This window comes from Phyllostomus hastatus, unplaced genomic scaffold (assembly GCF_019186645.2).
Source record: "Phyllostomus hastatus isolate PE091 unplaced genomic scaffold, TTU_PhHast_1.1 phas_contig_58, whole genome shotgun sequence".
In the NCBI taxonomy this organism is placed as follows: domain Eukaryota; kingdom Metazoa; phylum Chordata; class Mammalia; order Chiroptera; family Phyllostomidae; genus Phyllostomus; species Phyllostomus hastatus.
Genome location: NW_025333916.1, coordinates 51007523 through 51029433, shown reverse-complemented (window position 1 = coordinate 51029433; position 21911 = coordinate 51007523).

Below are 21911 nucleotides of genomic sequence, written 5' to 3'. Positions count from 1 at the left end.
CCATAACTAGGAGAGTTCTAATGGAACAAATAAGTGAGAACTTAAAACTCAAATGGTTATATGGTAAACATTGGCACTGATGTATGGAGAAGACATTAATTTCACTTCTGTCCTCTGCAGCAAAGGGCAGAAAATGCCTTTGAATTTGCAGTTCCCTTTGGCTGAACACTGTATCATAGTCAACATTTATACAGCTCCATCCTCATTTTATTCTCACATGTATCTATACGGTGTTTCACAAGGAGGCCTTCACTCACAAATCCATCTGCAGTAATTACCAGTCATAACTTTTGCCCTACCCTAGTTATCTTCATAATGTGCTTATCACTTCAGGGTATTGTATCGTGTGTTTGCTATTTACCTGAGGCTATTAATCTGAAATAGTTTAATAATAATTCAGAAGGCTGGGTAGATAGACCAGATAGCAGTTATTGTTTCAATCTAGCCAGTGTTACAATTATAAAAATCAATTGCTATTCATTTTGTACTGCAAAGTTATTGTTAAGGCTCAAACTATTCTTGCCTGTTTCCACGATGAGAAGAACCAAATTTTCTTAGTTCAACTTTAAGTCATAAAATCATAATGTGAACTAGCGCTCTGCTTTTGAGCTATCTGTATCTGCACTTTTGAATTTATTTTGGTGCCCGTCAAGGCAGAAACTGACTTCATCTTTCCTTTTACTTTCCGATTTCAGATAATTGGATTCTGTAAAATATCTGAAGACTGTGGCTCCCTGGAGGTGCTGATCAAAGAGGCATGGATATTTAGGCCGGGTGGCACATGGTGTGGGGCATTGATGGCACATCTTTGATTAGATACATCCAACATTTTGACACTTAGCAGTAATTGAGACAAAGGAGATTGTCATTCTTTTCCGAAGTTCTGCTAGTCACAAACATGCCTATTCTATCCTTTTTTCTCTTGTAAACTCCTATTCACCACCGAATGTTACTTACATCTAGTAATTAGAGATATTTACAAGATAGCACATTTTATTTTTCAGTTTATTAGTGTCCTAATCAAAGTTTTCAATGAGGACTGACATTGAGTTAACAAGCTTTTACAGTGAGAAGCTTTACAGGAGAAATTTAGCTAGAATCTCAGGTTTCCAGGGAAAACATCCAGCAGCTAAACCATTAAGGTAATTACAGGGAAAGAGAAGTGAACTGAAGCAGTTTGTCAGAGCAAGAAATCGTAGATCTAACTTAATTGAATTCTCTGAATAATAATAAAAAAAATGCATCAGCTAAAACACAGGGAGGAATTTTAAGCCAAATCCTGAGCCACTGGTAATAGCTCATTATAATAGAAGTCACTAAGTAAGATGATTTAAATGTGCTGAATATTAAACAATCACTAATATGTAAATACTATGAGTTATATAAAGCATTATAGTCTTGGAATATTTAAATACAAATAGAGATATTAAGCTTTGCTCTTATATTTCTAATTTTTGCCAATTTTTAAAAGCATAATTAAGCAGATTTATCTTTCCACTAATAAATAACACATTACGCATAAATTATTTATTTAAGTCTATTGATTATTTGGGAAAATAATCCACAAATTAAAGGAAGATTTACTTTAACATTTGTTATACACTAGAAAGTGAGAACAGTTTTTGTGTTTATTTTATATAAATTTGAATCATAATTGTTTCATATTTCACTTACTATACTTTAAATGCATCCTAAAGAAAATATTTCTAAAAAATATTTAATTATATTTTAGATATATAATAGCTTAACATATTATCTACAAAAATTACCTGTCTTAATTTTAAGCTGACTATGGAATTTTTCCAACATATCATGTTGAAAGTTTGCTATTACTTCATGAAATTTCTTCAGCAAATCATTCCTCCCAGTTCCTGACAATTTTGGAAAATCAAAATAATTAAAAACTTATAATTATTTGAATCTCTTTGATTATTTACTGATTATTTATATTTTTAGTGATTGTAGGAATGTGGAAATAAAATTTTAATATTTGCACAATGGGGCATATGTTGAAGATTATTGTCTTTGAAGACATGTAATGAGAGAAGGCAACACATAAGCATACTATCATAACAATAATTCATCCCATCAGATTTGCATCGAGCCTCTTTGACCTTCGAGGCAGTGATTGTCATGTTTATTGCAATATTCAAGGAGCTGTCAGCCAAAGTTAAGAGAATCTGATGGACCCTTAACTGTAGAAAAGAGCAATTTCTGGAAGCACAACATCTAATGTTTCAAAGCGTATTGATTTGCGTTTACTTTCAACCAATATTTTTTTCAAAACCTGACTTATGCGCTTATTGAAATTCATAATATTAATAAAACTTTGAAGGCCTACTACCAATTATAGGCCACAGGTTCTGCTGGAAACACTGCTATTCATCCAATTTACTTCCTGGTGAAAGTACCTAACTGACTCTTCAAATCTGAAAACAGGAAAAGCCCCAGGGCATGAACAAGATCCCTCAGTCTGTAGAAAGAGCCTACTTTATATGACCTTGTGTGTAATGGATGATTAAAAATAAAATTTTCATTAAGTTCTCCCAGGAAGAGCTTGTCTCTTTTTTCACCTCCCCAGTTCATAATTAGTTGCAGATTCTTCAAGTACAATTAAATGCACATTCATTTTTAACTGTATTATTTATAATGAAGTATATAGGAACACTATGTCACATGGATCTGAGTGCATACTTGGTTACATCACAGATTAGAAGTCTAAGAGATTTTAGTTATTATCTTCTTGAGTTTACACATATGAAATTAGTCTGGATGTGTGTAGAGCCAAAAAAAAAAAAAGGCTTTTATGGCACATGAAATTTCCAGAGTTCAGTTGAATCTGGAAAATTTGACCTAGTTTCGCTGATGAAAAATGTAATGCAATATTGAGTACATAAACCAGACATAAAATGGCAACTATAATATATAATTCCATCTTACACGATAGCCTATCAATTTATATGGCCTCAATAACCAAAATAATTAATTGACTTATACTCTTGAAGCAAAAATGGATGGTCTTATAGTTTATTTTATAGGTATTGTTGAAATGAGAAGTGAAAATGAATAAAGAGTTACAACTTTCCCAGTTCAAGATATTAAACTGAGCACACCAATTGTGACAGGATTTCTAAACGTAAGTCAACATATGGAAAAAATAAAAGGCAAGTAGAGTCACCAAGTAGAACCGCATTTTGTCAACATACAAAGCAAGACAGACATGACCACTGTGGGAAGGAGAGGAAGAAGTCGGGCAGGGTGCAACTATTTTTGTAACAGCTGGAAATCAAGAGATGCTATCAAAGTTAATGGATCCAAAGATGACCTTTAAACAAATTATTTAACTGTATAAACATAAATAGCAATGAGAAAAAAGAAGAAAATAGAGAAAGGAGAAAAGATATGGTATAAGCTGAGCTAAATGTTTATGGAGTTACAAAGTTAAGAAATTAAACAATAAGGTATAAAAATGTTATCTAGAAATATAGTAATAACCACAATAACTACCAAAGGACTAAACAAAATAAAAAAGAAATAATTGAAAGAAGTTGATTATGGAAGTGATGGGCATAAGGGAGACATGTGAGACAACTGTTCTTTCTCATTATGATCCCTACTGTGCTATTCCATTTTTAACACAATGAATACATGCAGCATTAGAGACCAAGGCTAACATCATCCACACTCTCACATGACCAGCTACTATGTATGATCGAGAAAGTTGGATAGTGAAAAAGGTTGATGGAAAATAAATGATTCATTTACATGATGCTATAGGACCACCAAAAAGATGAACAAGTGGGTCCAAGAGTAAATTAAGTCTGAAACATTGCTGGAGGTAAAAATGACAAAACTGAAGCTGTCCTCCTTCAGGCACACTGTGAGATGGCTAAGTTCTTTGGATAAAACAACAGTGCTGGGGAAAGAAGACAGCCAGAAAAGAAAAGAGGAAGACCCAATATGCGATGGACTGACTCCACAAATGAAGCCAAAGGCATGAGTTTGCAGGAGCTGAGCAGGGCTGGTGAGGGCGGAACCGCTGTGGACATCACTCATTCACAGGGCTCCAGGAGTAGGGGCCGACTCGCCGGTACTTAACACAGAACCCACACACATGCTGCCTTCATAAAATTAACATTACAAACCCCGCTCATGATTATAGCTACCCTCTATTAACTCAGTCACTATGAGCATGATGAGCAAGAATACAGGAACAAGTATAAAGGACACAAGGACAAAAACTAGGGGGGGTGGAAATGGGAGGAAGAGGGGCTGGGGGTGGGCTGGGATGGGAGCAAAAGACAGAAAACTGTACTTGAACAACAATTAAAATAAAAAAAAATACATCCCTTGGGAATATGATGAAATATATCGCAAAATGGATAAAAGTTAAAGGGAACATAAATATATTTTTGTTATTTTTGTGACTAAATATATTAACTGCTCATATTGGAAGATAATGGGCAGTGTTTGTATAAAAGAGTGTCCTGAAGGATAATTTCTCTATTTCAAATTAGAACCTTAAAACGTTCTGTTACTGACCTACATGGAAAAGAGGATGACTTTGAAAATAATTTTTTCAACACATTATAAAAACAGTCTTCATGAGTGGGTATTCACATGGTTTATATATTTTCTCAGTAGGTGTTAGCACACTCGGAAAACAACACAATGTGTATTGAAGTAGTTCAGTGTACAATTCAAGTTTCTGAGTATTAAAAACTAAGCAAATCCAAAAATTCTACATAAACATTATATTGGCAATGGCTGCTGGGCAATTATAGATCTGCTTCTCCATCCTGACAAAATAAGTTTCAACAGAGATTCAGTTCTTGAGATAATCATTGCAGAAAGTACATACAGCACTGATTTCTTTGTGCACACCATTCTGGAGTGAAACCTTCAAAGCTGTCATCTGTGAATATAAATGACAATCATATTCATGAATATGAAACAAAGATTAATGTTATTTCTGATTGAAGTGGCATGCATAATATTTGCATTAGAAGGTGCAGGGTGTATGAACAGACAGGAATGCTAGTGTGCCTTTAGATAGGGCAGTGAAGAACGTCTTGCTCGAATGTTGCAGAACATGGCTGACTTGCTCTGTCCCAGGCTGAATGTGGGCCACTGGACAGACTTGTATGAATCACTGCTGCTTGGTCAGCACTTCCCTTGAGCAGTGAAATCAATATAACCGATTCTAGTTCCAGGAAGTCTCTGTTTTCACAGATTCTAAGAAACTATACCACTTTTTAGAATTACGTGCCAATCATATAAATTTAGTAACTCAAAAAAGAAGAAATTTAAATCTAATGTAGCTTACTTTTCTTTTATAAGATATAATTATAACAACTTTTCTTGAAAAGGTACAAACCCAAACTGAGTCCAAACAATTGGTCTGAATCACAAGTGTAATGGGCAGGCAATAACAAAAGATACTATAAAAGAAATAATATGAAAACTAGTTACATATTATGGAAGCTTATACTTTGCAATTTGAAAAAGTTATAAACAATTATATATGCTCTACATATATTTAACTTTTGATTAGAAAAGAAAAATTGTTTAAGTATTTATTTAATGAAAATTGTTGTACAACAGCCACCTACTCAGAGTCTACTCAAACTGAAGAAGTATTCCCCGAGAACTGGCAGCTGCTTGCGATCTCAGGCATCTGGAAAGAGCAACTAGCCTACAGGTCCTTTAACCAAAATAAGTGAATGAAAAGTAGCAAAACATAATCAGAGTTTTTAATATCTCCTGCCCTTAAATTAGCTAATTTGACTAAAATTATCATTTTTATTATGGAAAACAACCCTCTCGTATTTTCTTATAGATGCTTGGGCTATTTTTATTGGTTTGTTTTAGTCTTAAAAATATTTAAATTTGTAAATGTTTTTACTCAGAGAAGCACCGGCGTGGATGCTAACGTCAGTGTATCATGATCATTCAGTTACCGCTGTCCGTTGCAGGACCGAGAGCTCAAACTCTGCGCGTTCCGAGGGCCTTGAGGACTGATCTTTCAGAGGCCTCTGGGAGAAACCCACAATAGCATTGTGAGGTAATTACTACATTTTAGGCTCTTTGAACCTTTATCAAAAACATACCCAGGTGCGTTTTTGAAATTTAAATGATCTATTAAGTATCTTTAAAATATCTTTTGAATAGAAAATTTATCTTAGGAAATCTACATCTGTAATACATAAATAAAAAAGCAAAAGTTATGGTCTTTCTTTATAAAAAATTATGATTTTAATTAAATGAATTAATGTAAAGTCAGAATACACCAAACCAAGAAATGTGTTAAGCTAACATTATAATTTGAATAAATTTTTTGTGAATGTAATTGACATATTATGAGAATCTCTGATTATTCTTTGCCAAATGTGCACATCGATATGAGACTAGCACCTATGCAGAAAGCTTTTTCAGGATACTCAAGACAATAATTTCACAATCGATGCTCTAGGACCACAGTTGAAGTATAAAACCAAAGGTCATATCCCATGGCCAGAGAGTGAACTTGCAACTGCCCTGGCACTTCCAGTGGCACGCTGACTCTTCAGGGAATGAGACTCTGTTAAAGTCAATTGCATGCGGTCAGTCACAATTGGCAGTAGCTTCTGTGGGAAGATTACATATTTACTAAGTTATGCATTTATCTATTTTCCTTCCCTCTGTCCCTTCCTCTATTTATTATCTGTTTCAAAACACAATTTAAATCATTTCCCCAAAAACATGTCTTTATTGCCCATCTAGAGTTTAAAATGAATATTCTTAATGTTTTATTAATTTTTTCATAACATTTGTCACAAGATATTACATTATAAATAGTTGAGTATATTAAAATAAAATGTCATCTTTTATTAGTCTAAGTTTCGTGATGATGAAATTCTTAGTGCCTGTTACAGTGTATACCAAATGGCAAGCATGAAATAATCATTATAGAAAGGATACAGATGACATGCTGTTGTGTACAGAAATGCTAGAACATAAGTACATACAATCAGAAGAACTGTTTTTACTTCTACTTAAATATGTTTTAATACGCAAATTAGGGGCAAGGGAATTCATTAGGGACATCAAGACATTAGGGAATTCAACCTCATAAAATTACAAAGTACGGAGACAAGGTAGGAGCAAAAAAGGCAAGAAACAAAGGCTAAAATATGTAATTTTTAGCCTTAGCTTTAATATATCCTTGCATTTTTATTAAAGGGTCTTAAATAGAATAAAAGCTTTCTTTTAAAACAACTATTACTTAAAACAATTACACTTACTAGGAGGAAAACAATAAGCCTAAGTTATCTTTAACAACTCTTAAGGCACATAGCACTACAATCTAGAGAAAAGGTACTAATCACAGGCAATAAAAAAAATTCTAGAGAAGTTACCATATTTTATATATTCTTTTAAATGTGATAAAATTAATACGAAGGATAAGTTTATACCATGAGAGTGATCAGGCAACTAAATTGTGGTCTTTCTCTAGAAAGGATGTGTGCTATTCATTGAAATATATATATATATATATATGAAGCCTGTGTATCATTGAACACCACTATCCAATTGTATGCCCCAGAAATAACACCTGTGCCCCAATAAATTCTAAGTTTAAAGGAGTAGATGTAGTTCTTCTGCTCAAAGTAAGTGGGCACCAAGATGATTACATGTTTCAAACAAGAGGTGAAACACTCATTTATGTTACTAAAAGATAATTGTCTTAGGAATGCATAAATATTTGATTCTTGTTTTCATTTACCTTCAAATTTTTAGGGGAAAAATAAGAACAATGGTTCATATAGAATCTTGACTCTGGTGTACAAAGTAATAAGTATAATGTATGAATTGAGTCACCTCTCTAACTTTCAAAGCTCAGTTCTGGATTTAAATCATGGCCTTACATTTACATTGTTGTTGGGAACTGCCCTGCCTGGTATCAGAAGCTGTAACCCCCACCTAGGCTAAGGCTAAGGGAACGCCCTTGAAACCATAAGCCAGCAAGCAGACAAAAGCTTATCTCCCTGGCAGGAATGCTGCTTCTGCTGCTTCATTCATAACTGAACCCCAAAGCTTGGTCGATTAGCCAATGACGGGTAAGATTCCCCAAGGGGGGGACGACCTAAGATAGGCACGATCACATGGGAGGCCACCCCCAAAGAAGGACTTTGGGGGCTGCAGCAAAAGGGGGTGATGGACCCTCAATCCTTGGCTTTGACTTAGCCTGAGTTCTCATCGTCTGGGAGAAAATCTCCTTGTCTCTTGGTTGCCACAGTTCCCTTGCTCCACCTAAGCCTCAAACAATGACAGGGTGGTGCAGCTCTGTGCTGAAAAGGGCAGATTCCCTGGGTGATCAGGCCTAAGAAAGAATATGTAAATTACTGTGAAACTTGCTTTGTTTAGAATGCTCTCAGTTGAAAGAGAAGGGTCCAAGGAGGAAGTTAATTTGTTCCTCAAAGTCTTACAGCTCTTTGACCCTGACTCAGAATAGACCCACAGAGTTCCTTGTTTTCTATTATTCCTTACTTCCTCGTAATGAGTACTGTACTTTACTTGAATTATTATGCAAAATGAGTCTAATAAAAGCAGGTATGGACGGTAAATCGGCACACTCCCCACTAAAGGGGGTGGCCATTCTGTCCCTACTTCTCCACAGAAACCTGTCTGTCTCTGTGCATGTTTTTTCTCGCATTTCCTCGAGCCATCTGCAGTGTTCCGTGATCACTGCTGGCTGGTGACCCACACATCACATTGTAGGTGGTCTTTAGTCCAAAATTATAAATATCTATCCCTCATTTTCTCATCTGTAAATGGGGGCACCAATAGAATAATACCTATCAAGTTATCATATGGATTAGCCATACTAATTCATACCATATACTTGTAGCAATTTTTGGTAGATAGTATCTATTATTTTTGATGTAGCTGCTATTATTATTTCCACATTGGTTTACTCTGAAAGTCACTAAGTCCACTTTACCCAAACATCCTATAGCCTGTTTGACCATCTCACACTGCGTCTACTGAGCAGAGTATGCTCAAGTTCTTTACCTAAGATACAAGTGCTAAGATTTTTACCCAGACTCTCAATTAAACTACCTTAGGGAAATATATAATATTAGAGATTCAGCACTACCATGCATCAGAAAGCAGAGTTTCCTGCTCTACACAAATTATGTATTTAATCTAGAATACTGAATTACTATACTTAAAGTCTATGATACTAAGGTTTCTTAATTAGTACAACTGGAATAATAATAATTACTACCTGATATTATTGTAAAAATTGGATAAAAAATTGAAAGGTGTTTGACATATGCTAAATATTTATTTTCTCCTTTCTTTCTCTGCCTTAATATGTTATTGGCCAATAGTCTATTGTACTATGTATTTCATTACTCTAATATTTAATAATTACATTGTATTTTGGCACAAAACTATTATGTGGCAACAAAAGGATACATAGTCGGGGATGTCAAAGCAAGTCTAAGAGAATGTCATGATTTTATATATTTTTAAAATTCCTATAGCTATATAATAATAACTGTATCAAGAAATGTAAGATTGGATATGTTTCAAGACTGAATTGGACATCCGTTGTGTGTTAAAGGGTTAAATCTACAGGACTGAGTTGTTTACACCCTGAAATTCCAAGGGCCTTAGGATTGGCCCTTGACCAGCTCCTGGGAAATAAAATGAAAGACTTCCCTGAAAAGAGTGAACTTTATACCTGAAGTCTTGGACTGAATCAGATAGTTTATGCTAACCGTGTGATATATGATGAATGCTTGTTTTTGTTCATTTGGAGCTTTGGGCCACCCTGTATTAATGTGACTTCTGGAGGGGTGGGAAACTGAGCAGCTAAGGTCAGTTAGATACACAAGCACTGCATGCCTGTATGACTGATCCCCAGCAAAAATCCTGGAAACCAAGGTTCAAGAGATCTTCTCTGGTTGACAACACTTTGTACATGGCATGACACAATGTTTCTGAGAAGTAAAATGTGTCCATGCAATTCTTATGAAGAAGACAACTGGAATCTTTTGCCTGGTTTCTTCTAGAATCTCCCCGGTGCTCTTTTGTCCTTTGTGGATTGTAATCTGGATCCTTTCACTATAATGCACCATAACCATGAGAAAACAGCTGTTACAGGCTTTGGAAATTATTCTTGCAAGTCACAAAACATGACAAAATGTGGGGGTCCTCATGAAGATCACAAAATCACATTCTTTGAAAAAAATGTAGTGTCCCCAGTTCCATGCCATTCTAGCTGATCTGAGAGTGTAGTGCTTTGAAGCACAAAAGTTTTTAATTTTGATAAAATGAAATTAATCTGTTTCTTCAGTCACTTGTAATTATTTAAATCATTTCTAAAAATGCTTTTCCAAACTCAAAGGCATAAAGAGTGAATCATATATTTTCCTTTTTTAAAAAAAGATTTTTATTCAGTTTTAGAGGGGAAGGGAGGGAGAAAGAGAGGGAGAGAAACATCTATGTGTGGTTGCTTCTCACATGCCCCCTACTGGAGACTTGGCCCACAACCCAGGCATGTGCTCTGCCTGGGAATCAAACCAGCAACCCCTTGCTTCACAGGCAGGCACTCAATCCACTGAGCCACATCAGCCAACCCTTAATCATATGTTTTTCTATGAGTGTAGTAATTTTAGTTATTTCATTGAGATCTATGATTCATGCAATCATAAATTTTTGCATGTAGTTTATGGTAGAGGTTCAGCTTATTTTTTTTTAATATATAGTTATCCAATTGCCTCAAACTTCTGTTGAAAAGACTGCTTTCCCAATTAAATCAAAAAGGACTCTTCCTTGAAAGTCAATTGATCATAATTTTCATTTCTGGGCTCGTAATCCCATCCCATTGATAAATGACTATCCTTATGCCAGTACTGCACTACTGATTATATCAGCTTTGTGGTAAGTTTTTAATCGGAAAAATGTGAGTTTTCCAAATTTGTTATTTTTAAAGAGTAGTTTGGCTACTCTTGGTCTTTTCTATTTCCACATTAATTTGAAGACCATCTTACCATTTTCTGCGAGCAAGGCACTAGCGCTTTGACAAGAATTGTAAAGAATCTGTATCAGCTTAGGGAATGTTTGATATTGGTCACGCTGAAGAATATATCACACTCTCCATTGGCCACCAGGAAACATTCCCAGTGAGAAACAGGAACTCTTTCTGAAATGTCATGTGAATAAAATGAGCAAACAAATTGCCCTTGCCGTTGTAAAGGTGTGACCTAACTCCAGTTCCTAACCAGCGGTACACAGGCAGGCGTTGCCTACACGGTAACATTTTTTTTTTTTAACTTAGGTCAGAATTTTGTGCCTATGTACCTTCTGGCATTTGGACGGCAGTCAATTTTATGTCTGTAAATAAGAAAGATCAGAAAATGCTTTGACTGCTTTCACTGTGATCCATATGTTTCCCAGAAAACCCTGGCTTCCTGGACTCTTTCTTAAGAAATACAAGTCTTTCAAAAGTACATTTGTAAACCCACTCTATGTGTTTTATGCTGTCACCTTAGTACAACCCTTGGAAACACTCCCACAGCTTTTCCCATTACGGTGTCACATAATGTTTAGAGCCATCAAACTCAGTATTTTTTATTATTATAACATTTTCCCCTTAAAATACTGTCTTGGCTTTTGGTCACTCTTTACTGTGCTCCTTGTGAAGATGGGATTTTGTTGCTGTGACTCATAGTCTGCTCAGCTTTGTCTTCTCAGGCGCCAAGTTGGCAATGGTTTCCTGCTGAGAAAATTTTCAGTCTGAGACCAAAATTAAAATCTTTTTCATTACATGTTAAAGTTTTGAGTCTTTAGAGTTTTAAACACTATTATTTAAAACTGCATCATTAGAATTGTCTTTCTTGTAGACAGCAAGCAAGTTGCAATAAACTGAATGTATCATTATATGTTAAATAATATTTTTAAAAGATTTCTTTTGTCTATTCTGTATGTATATTCTGTGAATTTACTATCATATACGCATATGAACTGTGCTCATGTGCACATGCACACGTGCACACGCATATATACATTTTTTTCTTCCACGACTATTAGCCAGGACACATAGAATGGGGAGAATTAGGCTTTCTCCATAGATAGATTTCTCATAAGGGAGACACGATATGACATTTTTCCCTTCTGAACTTAGAAAAACGAGTGTCTTTTTCCTTTGCAGGATGGTAATGGTATACTGGGTTAAAGGGTACTACTTGTGTGTTTTCTATTTAATAGAATGGATACAATAGATTTACTACGTCAATAGCTGCTTACAGGAGCCAGAGATGTATTGATTTCACCATTACGGAGACCACAGCGGCAAATGGAATCTTAACTTCATTAAGCTTAAGTAAGCGTGTTGTCATTACCCCAGATCCAATCTGTCTTTGTCTGTTGGTTGACCAAGAGTATCAAATGAGATGTAATAGAAATCACAGCACTTGTAGTACAATATCAGAGCAAGGATATTGGATCCCAAGTGCTCACGTACAAATTTAGTTTAATATGGACTAGCAGTGGAACTTAGGTATATTACTTAATGTCTCTGGGCTTCAATTTCTGCACAGTGGGGATAGTAATTGTGTCTGCTTCTTGGAGTCTTAGTTTGTATATAATAAGGTGGGACATGTAATATTATATGGTATCCAATAAATATTGGCACAATAGTTGCTGTTTTCATTGTTATTTATAACAGCTAGTTACATAAATTTTGTATATATTTAAGATGGGAATATTAGATTGTTGAGCTTTAGAATATCTTTGACAGTACGTCGTTACATTTTCAACAGAGAATGTTTATTGCATGTAGAATACAAGTATGACCATTTCCATGAGGAAAATGGTCTATGAATGTTATGGCGTTGGGGTTCTATGGCAAAGCACAGAGATGAGGAGTTCACACACTGAAAGGTAGCAAGGAGGAACAGTGATGGACTTCAGGCTTGAAATAAAGCTTAAACAGATAAATCTCTAATCAGTAGGTAAATATAGGTAGGATTTATTATTTATTGTAATTTTTTACATTGTTCCAAGCACCAAATAATCAATTATTTATACAATGTCCAATTCAATTTTTATGTAATATATATACAAACATATATATGATGTATGTATATACATATATTAAATATCATGTTCATAATGTCAAGCATAACTGGCTTGACCTATTTAAAGAAAAAAGCAATACACACTTCATATAAATGTATATTCACTTTGGATTCATTTTTGTGCATTTATTTGTATATGTGTGCATGTAAGAGGGAGAGGTTAATTTATTATGTAAACATAACATTACTGAGTGACCAAAATCAAAAGAATAGATTTAAAAATGGTATTTTTATTACTGATATTTTCAATTATGAAAATAACAAAAATACTCATATCTAAGAAACACTTGTATATTCATTCACACTCACTAGATTAAGGCATGAATTTCAAATAAAACCCTAAAAAATACTGATTTAATTGGTCATAGACATACTCTTTTAAAATATAAACTTATATTTTAAAAATAATTTACAACATGATTATTTATCCCTTTTATTTAAAAAACATAGCTGCATGTTATTTTAAAAGGAATACTGTATAGTAATTTCACTCCAATAATTTGGAGTAACCTGCCAAAAGAGTTGTTAAACTCACAGCTTAAATTCCTAACATACCATAATCTTTTACATAAATGAGTTGTGAAATAACAGGCTTTTTGATGCAGACACCGGCCCGCAGTGTCTGAGTCATTATGGGTGAAATGAGACATTCACACGGGACTACTGAGTCTGGTGGAGGAAAAGGGACAGCATGGCTTTTCTCTCAAGGGGAGCAAAAGCCTCAGCCTCAGAAATGACAGACCTCTGTTGGGTTTCTCCGCCCATTACACAGTGGTCCTCATTTACTATGCACAGGCTCCCTTTAGGTGGTTACCTTTTACAGAAACAAAGGAGCCAATGCTGCTAGTCACATCACAGAAGAGGGATATTTGCAAATGAAAAGGCAAAAGTGGTTGAACTAGTTACACTCATCCTTGGAAGGTTTAGCATGGTTTTTAGGAGGTTGCTTTGCAGTAAATGTCCTCAGTTCAGGGTGAGGGAGTTTTAGCAAAAAGCAAGACTCATAGCAGCCTAGGTACATAGTTTGGTATTCGATATTGTGACCACTCCTACTTTGTTCTTCTTTCTGAAGATTGCTGAGGCTATTCAGGGTTGTTTTTTTTTTATTTCATATGAATTTTTGAAATATTTGCTCTAGATCTGTGAAATATGCCATTGGTATTTTAATAGGAGTTGCATTGAATCTGTGTATTGTTTTGGGTAGTATGGACATTTTAATGATGCGTATTCTTCTAATACATGAACACAGTACATGCTTCCACTTATTTGCATCTTCCTTATTTAAAATGGATCTTTATTAATGTATTGATTAGTGCAGCAGAATCCACATAGCTTAATATATCACAGTACTAGTGAAGACCTATAAGCTCATCATAAAGGGCTTATGGCTGTCACAATGGAGTTGTAAATTCAGCAAAACTCAAACCAAGTTTCTGTGCTGTTAAACATATACCTGGGATTCATATCATGCAAGTTATAGATTATTATTATATAACATTGTCTTTGAAATATCTTTATAATCAATGTAACATCATATTAGATGCACAGAAAATAGTCATTGTTACATGAAGAAAGAGTTCTCATCCCAATGCAAAAAAGTGTAAGAGGAAAGCTTTATTAATAAAAAATTGAGCAAGGAAACTTTATGCCTTTATATGTAAGAACTGGAAAACATCCCAGATTTAATTCACATATATAAAGAACATTGAACTCTGTCAAAGCAGGACAGTTTGTCTTTTCTAAGTGGGCTGCATTAACTATGGATTTTATTCCTGCTCTTTCTAATGACTCATTGAAAAAGGTCGTAAAAGGTTATTGGAGAAGTTATATAAGGAAGCTTTATGCATCATCCATTTTAAACAGGAAAAGAAAAATAAAAACAGAAGAGAGGTCATGCCATTATTTAATAGGCCCAATAAAAATATAAATGATATTCCATAATAGCTTTCTAATATTAAGTACACACATAAGTTGTATAATGGTATGGCATCTGAATAAGGAATCTCATGCCTCCTTTTGTTGTTGTATATGAAATAGAAATAGACAGCAAATTCCACCTCACTGGAAAAAAGAGTATGTGTTTCAGTATTTCATAAGCCTTGGGTGTATGTCTGTGAGTGTGTGTGTGTGATCCCCATAAAGATGAAAACATTTAGTATTTTTATTAATATTATATTTATTGGGGTAGCATTGTTTAATAAGATTGCATAGGTTTCAAGTGTACATTGCTGTCTGTGTCCAGGTTTTTCTCATACGTAGGATATACAACTGAAACTCATGAATGCAGAGAAAAGCAGAATATTCTCAAGGTCCAACCATATTGTTGCAAATGACAATATTTTGTCTTTTCTTATGTCTAAGTAGTATTCAGTTATGTATATCTTCTTTATCCAATCCTCTACCAAAAGACACTTTGATTGTCTCCATATCCTGGCCACCATGAATAGTGCTGCCATGAATATAGGGGTGCATATATCTTTGAAAATCCAAGTTTTTGAGGGTTTTTTTTTTCAGGTAGATACCCAGGAGAGAGATTGCTGGATCATATGGCAACTGTATTCTAAATGTTTAAAGAACCTCCAGTGAGTTATTGAACAGTGGCTTCACCAGTCTTTATTCACATCAGCAGTGAATGAAGGTTCCCTTTTCTCTACAACCTCTCCAACACTGATCACTTGTTGATCACAGTCTTTCTAACAGGTATGAGGTGGTGTCTCATGGTAGTTCTGATTTGCATTTCCCCGATAGCTAGTGCTGTTGAACATCTTTCGCATATCTGTTCGCATTTGTATGCCTTCTTGGGAAAGGTGTCTGTTCAGGTCCCCTGTCCATTTTCATTCAGGCTGTTTGGTGTTGAGTTTTAGTTCTTTATATATTCTGGATATTAAACCTTTGTTGGAGCTGTTGTTTGCAAATATCATCTCTCAGTTGGCTGCCTCATTGTTTTGTTGTCAATTTCTTTTGCTGTACAGAAGGGGTTTTTTAGTTTAATATAGTCTTATTTATTTATTTTTGCCTTTACTTCCATTGCCTTTAGGATCAAATTCATAAAATGTTCTCCACAACCAAGGTCCCTTAGTTTGGTACCTATGTTTTGTTCTATGTAATTTATTGTTTCAGATCTTCTATTTAAGTCTTTGATACACTTTGAATAAATTTTCCTACTTGGGGACAAATTGTAAATTAGTTTCATTCTTGGGCATGTGGCTTCCCAATTTTCCAAGCAGCATTTATTGAAGAGGCTTTCTTTTCATCATTGTGTGTTTCTGGATCCATTGTCGAAAATCATTTGCTTATATACATAGTTTGTATCTGGTGTCTTAGTTCTGGTCCATTGATCTGTGTGTTTTCCTGTCAATACCATACTGTTTTGGAAATCATAGCTCTGTAGTATAATTTGAAGTCAGGTAGTGTGATACCTCCAGCTTTGTTCTTTTTTCTCAGAATTGCTTTTTCTCTTTGGGTTTTTTGTGGTTTCACATAAATATGATAATATTTTTATTCTATTACTTTAAGAAATGCCATTGAGATTTTGATGGGGATTGCACTAAATTTGTATATTGCTTTGGGTAATATGGCCATTTTAACTGTGTCGATTCTTCCAATCCATGAGCAAGCAATATCCTTCCATTTCATTGTATCTTTTTCTATCTCTTTTAATAATGTTTTACAGTTTTCAGTATATAGATAGGTCTTTCACATCTTATGTTAAGTTTACTCCTAGATATTTTATTCTTTTTGATCACAACTGCAAAAGGAATTTTTCCTTTTTTTTTTCTGAAGCTTCATTGTCAGCATGCAGAAAAGCAGTGATTTTTTGTACATTGGTTTTATATCCTGCAACTTTACTGTATTTGTTTATTGATTCTAATAGTTGTGGAGTTAGTGGAGTCTTTATGGTTTTCTATGCACAAAATCGTGTCATCTGAAAAAAAGTGACACCTTTACTTCTTTTTCCCCAATTTGGATGATTTCTATTTCTTTCTGTTGCCCTATTGATCTGGCTGGGGCCTCCAGAACTATGTGGAGTAAGAATGGTGAGAGTGAGCTTTTTGTCTTATTCCTGATCTTAGAGGAAACACTTTTGGTTTCTCACCATTGAGTATGACGTTGGCTGAGGGTTTGTCATATGTGGCCTTTATTATGTTGAGGTAGTTTCCCTCTATTCCTGTTCTATTGAGTGTTTTAATCATAAATGGGTGTTATATCTTATCAAATGCTTTTTATGCATCTATTGATAATATCCTGAGATGTTTATCTTTTCTTTTGCTAATGCAGTGTGTTACATTGATAGATGTATATATGTTGAACCGTCCTTGTGCCCCTGGAATAGCGCCCCCTGGATTGTAATGTGCTATTTTTTTATGTGTTGCTGTAGTTGATTTGCTAGTATTTTGTTGAGGGTGTATTTTGTATTCATGTGTATTCATCAGAAGTATTTCTTTTGGTCAGTAGTTTTCTTTTTGGGGTGTTATCTTCACCAGGTTTTGATATCAGGGTTATGTTAGCCTCATAAATATGTTAGGAAGTATTTCTTCTTCAATATTTTGGGAAATTTTGAGAAGGATACATTTTAAATCTTCTTTGAATGTTTGGGACAATTCACTGGTGAAGCCATCTGGTCCTGGACTTTTATTTTTTGAAAGAGTTTTGATGGTTGCTTCCATTTCCTCTCTGCCAATGGGTCTATTTAGACTCATCCAATTCTTCATGATTTAGGCTAGGAAGGTGACACATTTTTAAAACCTTATGCGTTTCTTCTAGGTTATTGAATCTGGTGGCATATAATCTTTCTAGTACTGTAGTATGATCCTTTGTGTCTCTGTGGTGTTTGTGGTAACTTCTCTTCCATTTCTGTTTTTGTTTATATGGGCCTTGTCTCCTTTTCCTTAGTTAGTAATCTAATAAGGGGTTGTCCATTTATTAATCTTTTCAAAGAACCAGCTCTCCGTTGTACTAATTTTCATATAGTCTTTTTATTCTCTATTTCATTCAATTCTACTTTAATTTTTATTATCTACTCCCTTCTTCAGACCTTGGGTTCTTTCTGTTCTTTTTTCTAGTTCTTTAAAATGTGAGGGTAGGTTGTTTACTTAGGATTTCTCTTGTTTCTTGAAATAAACCTGTGATGATAGAAACTTCCCTCTTATTATGGCTTCACTGCATCCGAGAAATGTTGATATGTTGTTTTGTCATTCTTATGTGTCTCCTTTTGGTCTAAGGTGTCATTTAAAGCTGATATTTCTTTATTGATGCTATTTTGGATGATCTAACTAGAGATTTCAATGGAGTATTAAGGTCTCCAACTATGCTTTTGTTCTGGTCTATTTCTCCCTTTAGTTTTGTGAGTAATATATATATATTTGTGCTCCCTGATTGGTTTCATGTACAAGTATATTTAGGAGTGTTCTATCTTCTTGATATAGGGCCCACTTTATCGTTATAAAATGTCCATTTTTATCTCTGTTATCTTGAAATCTGTTTTGTCAAATATAAGTATGGCTATACCTGCTTTTCTGTGGATGCTATTTGTTTGGGGAATTATTTCTCACCTTGAATCTACCTTTGTCTTTGGAACATAGACGAGTCTCTAGATGAGCATATAGTTAGGTTTTATTTTTGATCCAATCTACTACTCTATGTCTTGTTATTGGTAAATTTAGTCACTTTATATTTACGGTAATTATTTATATATGAGGGTTTCCAATGGCCATTTTGTCCTTTGTTTTCTTAGCTCTGTGCCTCCATTGGTTCTTTTCCATTGGGTTTCTGTCTGTTGATTTTGTTTGGTGGTATCCCATGCTTCCTTCCTCTGCTTCCTTGTTTTCTAAGTTATGTGTGTCAGTTTGAAGGTTTTTGTGTGTGGTTGCCATTAAGTTTATGAAAAAGATAGTTGCATGTGTATAGTAGTGTTTTTTTTTTCTTTTGAGGGCATCTGATCTCCATCTTCCTTTGCTGGTGCAAATCTTTGCCTCCTGCCCCTTTATGATTTTGTTGTCACAAACTATCCCAGTTTATGTCATAAGATTTTTTGGTGATCTTACTCGTAGGGTTGTGACCTTAGCTCTTTGTTTCAAGTAGAATAAATACCTTGAATATTTTCTACAAGATTTGTCTTCTGGTGGTAAATTCCATCAGCTTCTGAATGCCTGAAAAAGTCTTCATTTCTTCTTGACATTTAAAGGATAACTTTGCCAAATATATTGTTCTTGGCTGGTAATTTCTCTCTTTCAGTATTTTGAATGTTTGGTTTCAGTCTGTTCTGGCTTGTAGAGTTTCTGCTGAGAAATCTGACACTAACCTGATGGGGTTTCCTTTGTAGCTCACCATCTTCTTTCCTCTGGCTGCTTTGAAATTTTTTTTTTTTTGTCACCGATTTTTGACAGTTTTATTGCAATGTGCCTTGGAAAGGACTTCTTTGGATTAAGGTAACTAGGTGTTCTGTTTTCTTATTGGATTTGAAGATCTAGTTCTTTCCATAGGTTTGAGAAATTCTCATCCACTATTTGAATAAGTTCTCCACTGCCTTCACTTTCTCTTCTTCTTCTAGAATACCTATAATCCTTATATTGCTTTTTCTGATGGATTCAGATGGTTCTCATAGGGCTCTTTCATTGTTTTTATGCTCATGGCTCTCTCTTCTTCCCTCTGCATTATCCCTGGGTTCCTGTCTTCCATGTCATTAATTCTTTCCTCTATCTGGTCAGCTCTGATTCCTATGCTTAGTAGGACATTCCTGATCTCCTTTATTGAATGTTCCATCTCCAATATGTCTGTTTGATTCTTTTTTAGAGTTTCAATCCCTTCGGTAAAGTATGTATTTTGTTCATTAATTTGTTTGCTGAGTGCATCAAATTATCTGTTTGTATTTTCTTGCATCTCATTGACTATTTTCAGAACTGCAATCTTGAATTCTCTGTCATTTATATCACATATTTCCATGTGTTCCAGCTTGCTTTCTGGAGATTTTTTCATTTTCTTTCTGAGCTGCCTTGGTACCTTGGTTATTCATCGGCTGCTTCTTTGTCAAGGCAGTATCTAGGCGATATCTAGGCGATATTGCATTAATTTGCACTTCCTTGGCACGTTTCTATGAAGCGGTCTTTCCACTATTTCCCAGCAGGTGGCGCGAAATCGCAAGATTTTAGGCTCTTGTGAAATCCCAAACCTGACCTCTGGCTTCAATCAGTACAATTGCACACAGCTGCACTGCTTGGGAGTGGGATGTTTTTGTTGTTGTTGTTCTCTTGATTATGGCGACCTCCGACCTCCGCAGGTTCCCCTGTCTTGCACCACAACTGGAGATCAGTCACAGGAAAATTGCAATTCCGACCTAAAAGTTTTCAGGTTTGGAAATAATGCTTTCCAAAACTTGATACCAAGGACCACAGGAGGCAAGTTTTGGGAGTGGAAAAGGTGTCAGCGCTGAGTGGCTTCTTTTTCTTGTTTGCCACACTGACCACCGGACCTCCGCTCCGACATTAAAGCAGAAACCTTGAGCTGGGTCCTTGTCCAGGCCTCTCTGCTGGCTCCCGGCAGTTGGAATCTCTCACTCCTACAGGAGTGCCCTCAGAGACTCTCGGCTCCTGCCCTCCAAAGGAGGTGCAACTGCAGTGCTCCTTTCTCCCTTTTTGTTGGCAAGTCCGCCACAAACTCTGGGCAGCAAAGTTGCAATGCAACGCAGGCCCACTGAGCTCTCCTACCTTCGCCTGCCCTGATTGTCCTTGTTGTCCCACCTCTAGATGAGATGCTTCAATGCACAGATCCCTCAGGTGTGCCTGCACGTGGAGCAGGGCATCAGCTGTGGAGTTATAGCCAATCAACTTGCTGAAATTTCAGGGGGAAAGATCAAGAGGATCTGTTAAGTTACCACTTCTTATTTTTGTTGTTGTTGTTATTTAAAAATTCTAGTCCACATGGCAGCCCACACTATGTGAATTTCCTGCTGTTTTCCAAAGTAAACAAGGAGTGCTTGTGCTTTATCTGTTTTTCTGTTGTTTAAAAATGTAAATAAATAATAGGTCTTGTAGATCCTTGTGGCCTCAGTTTCTTTCTATAACAAACACTAGAATAGGTGAAGATATGTAAGTCTCAAGGTTCTCTGCTCACAGTAGCAAGTTGTGCAAGAAGCTCCCTTTGGTTCAACGGACTGTTCAGGTCATGATAAATGGACAAGATACCTATTCGTATGTTTCTATCTCTGTAGCCTAACCACCCACCTTATGCTGTACATGCGAACATGCCGTCCAGTGGGCCCTGACTCCTGGAGACCCTCTGAGTGAGTGATGTCCGCATGGCTTGTCCTCAACAGTCCTGTCCGGCTCTCGTAGACTCATGCCGATGGCTTTTTTATGGAGTGAATCCATCTCATGTTTGCTCTTTCTCTATTCCTCATAGCTTCTCTCTTTTTTCCAGCATTATTGTCTTTTGCAAAGAACCCTGCCTGATATGTCACAAGTAGGAAACCTTCAGTTTTTTGTCTTTGCCTGCAGAGAAGTTTCAGGCTTAATTTGCTCTGGCACCCACTAGTTCATCTTTTAGGCGGTCTGGGCTATCTGCAGATCTGTCCCCAGCACCACAGTTCACATGGACCGTTTATTCTCCTGTAAGCCTTCTTCACTGCCCATTGTTCGTGTCTGTACATCGCAATTGGGGATATGGCAGTTATGCCACACATAGTGAACACAGGCATGAAATGAAGTGTTGAGAAATAAGAGGAAGAAATGAGGGGCTGGTGATACAGGATGGGGAAACATACTTAGGAAAATGTAGCTTAGA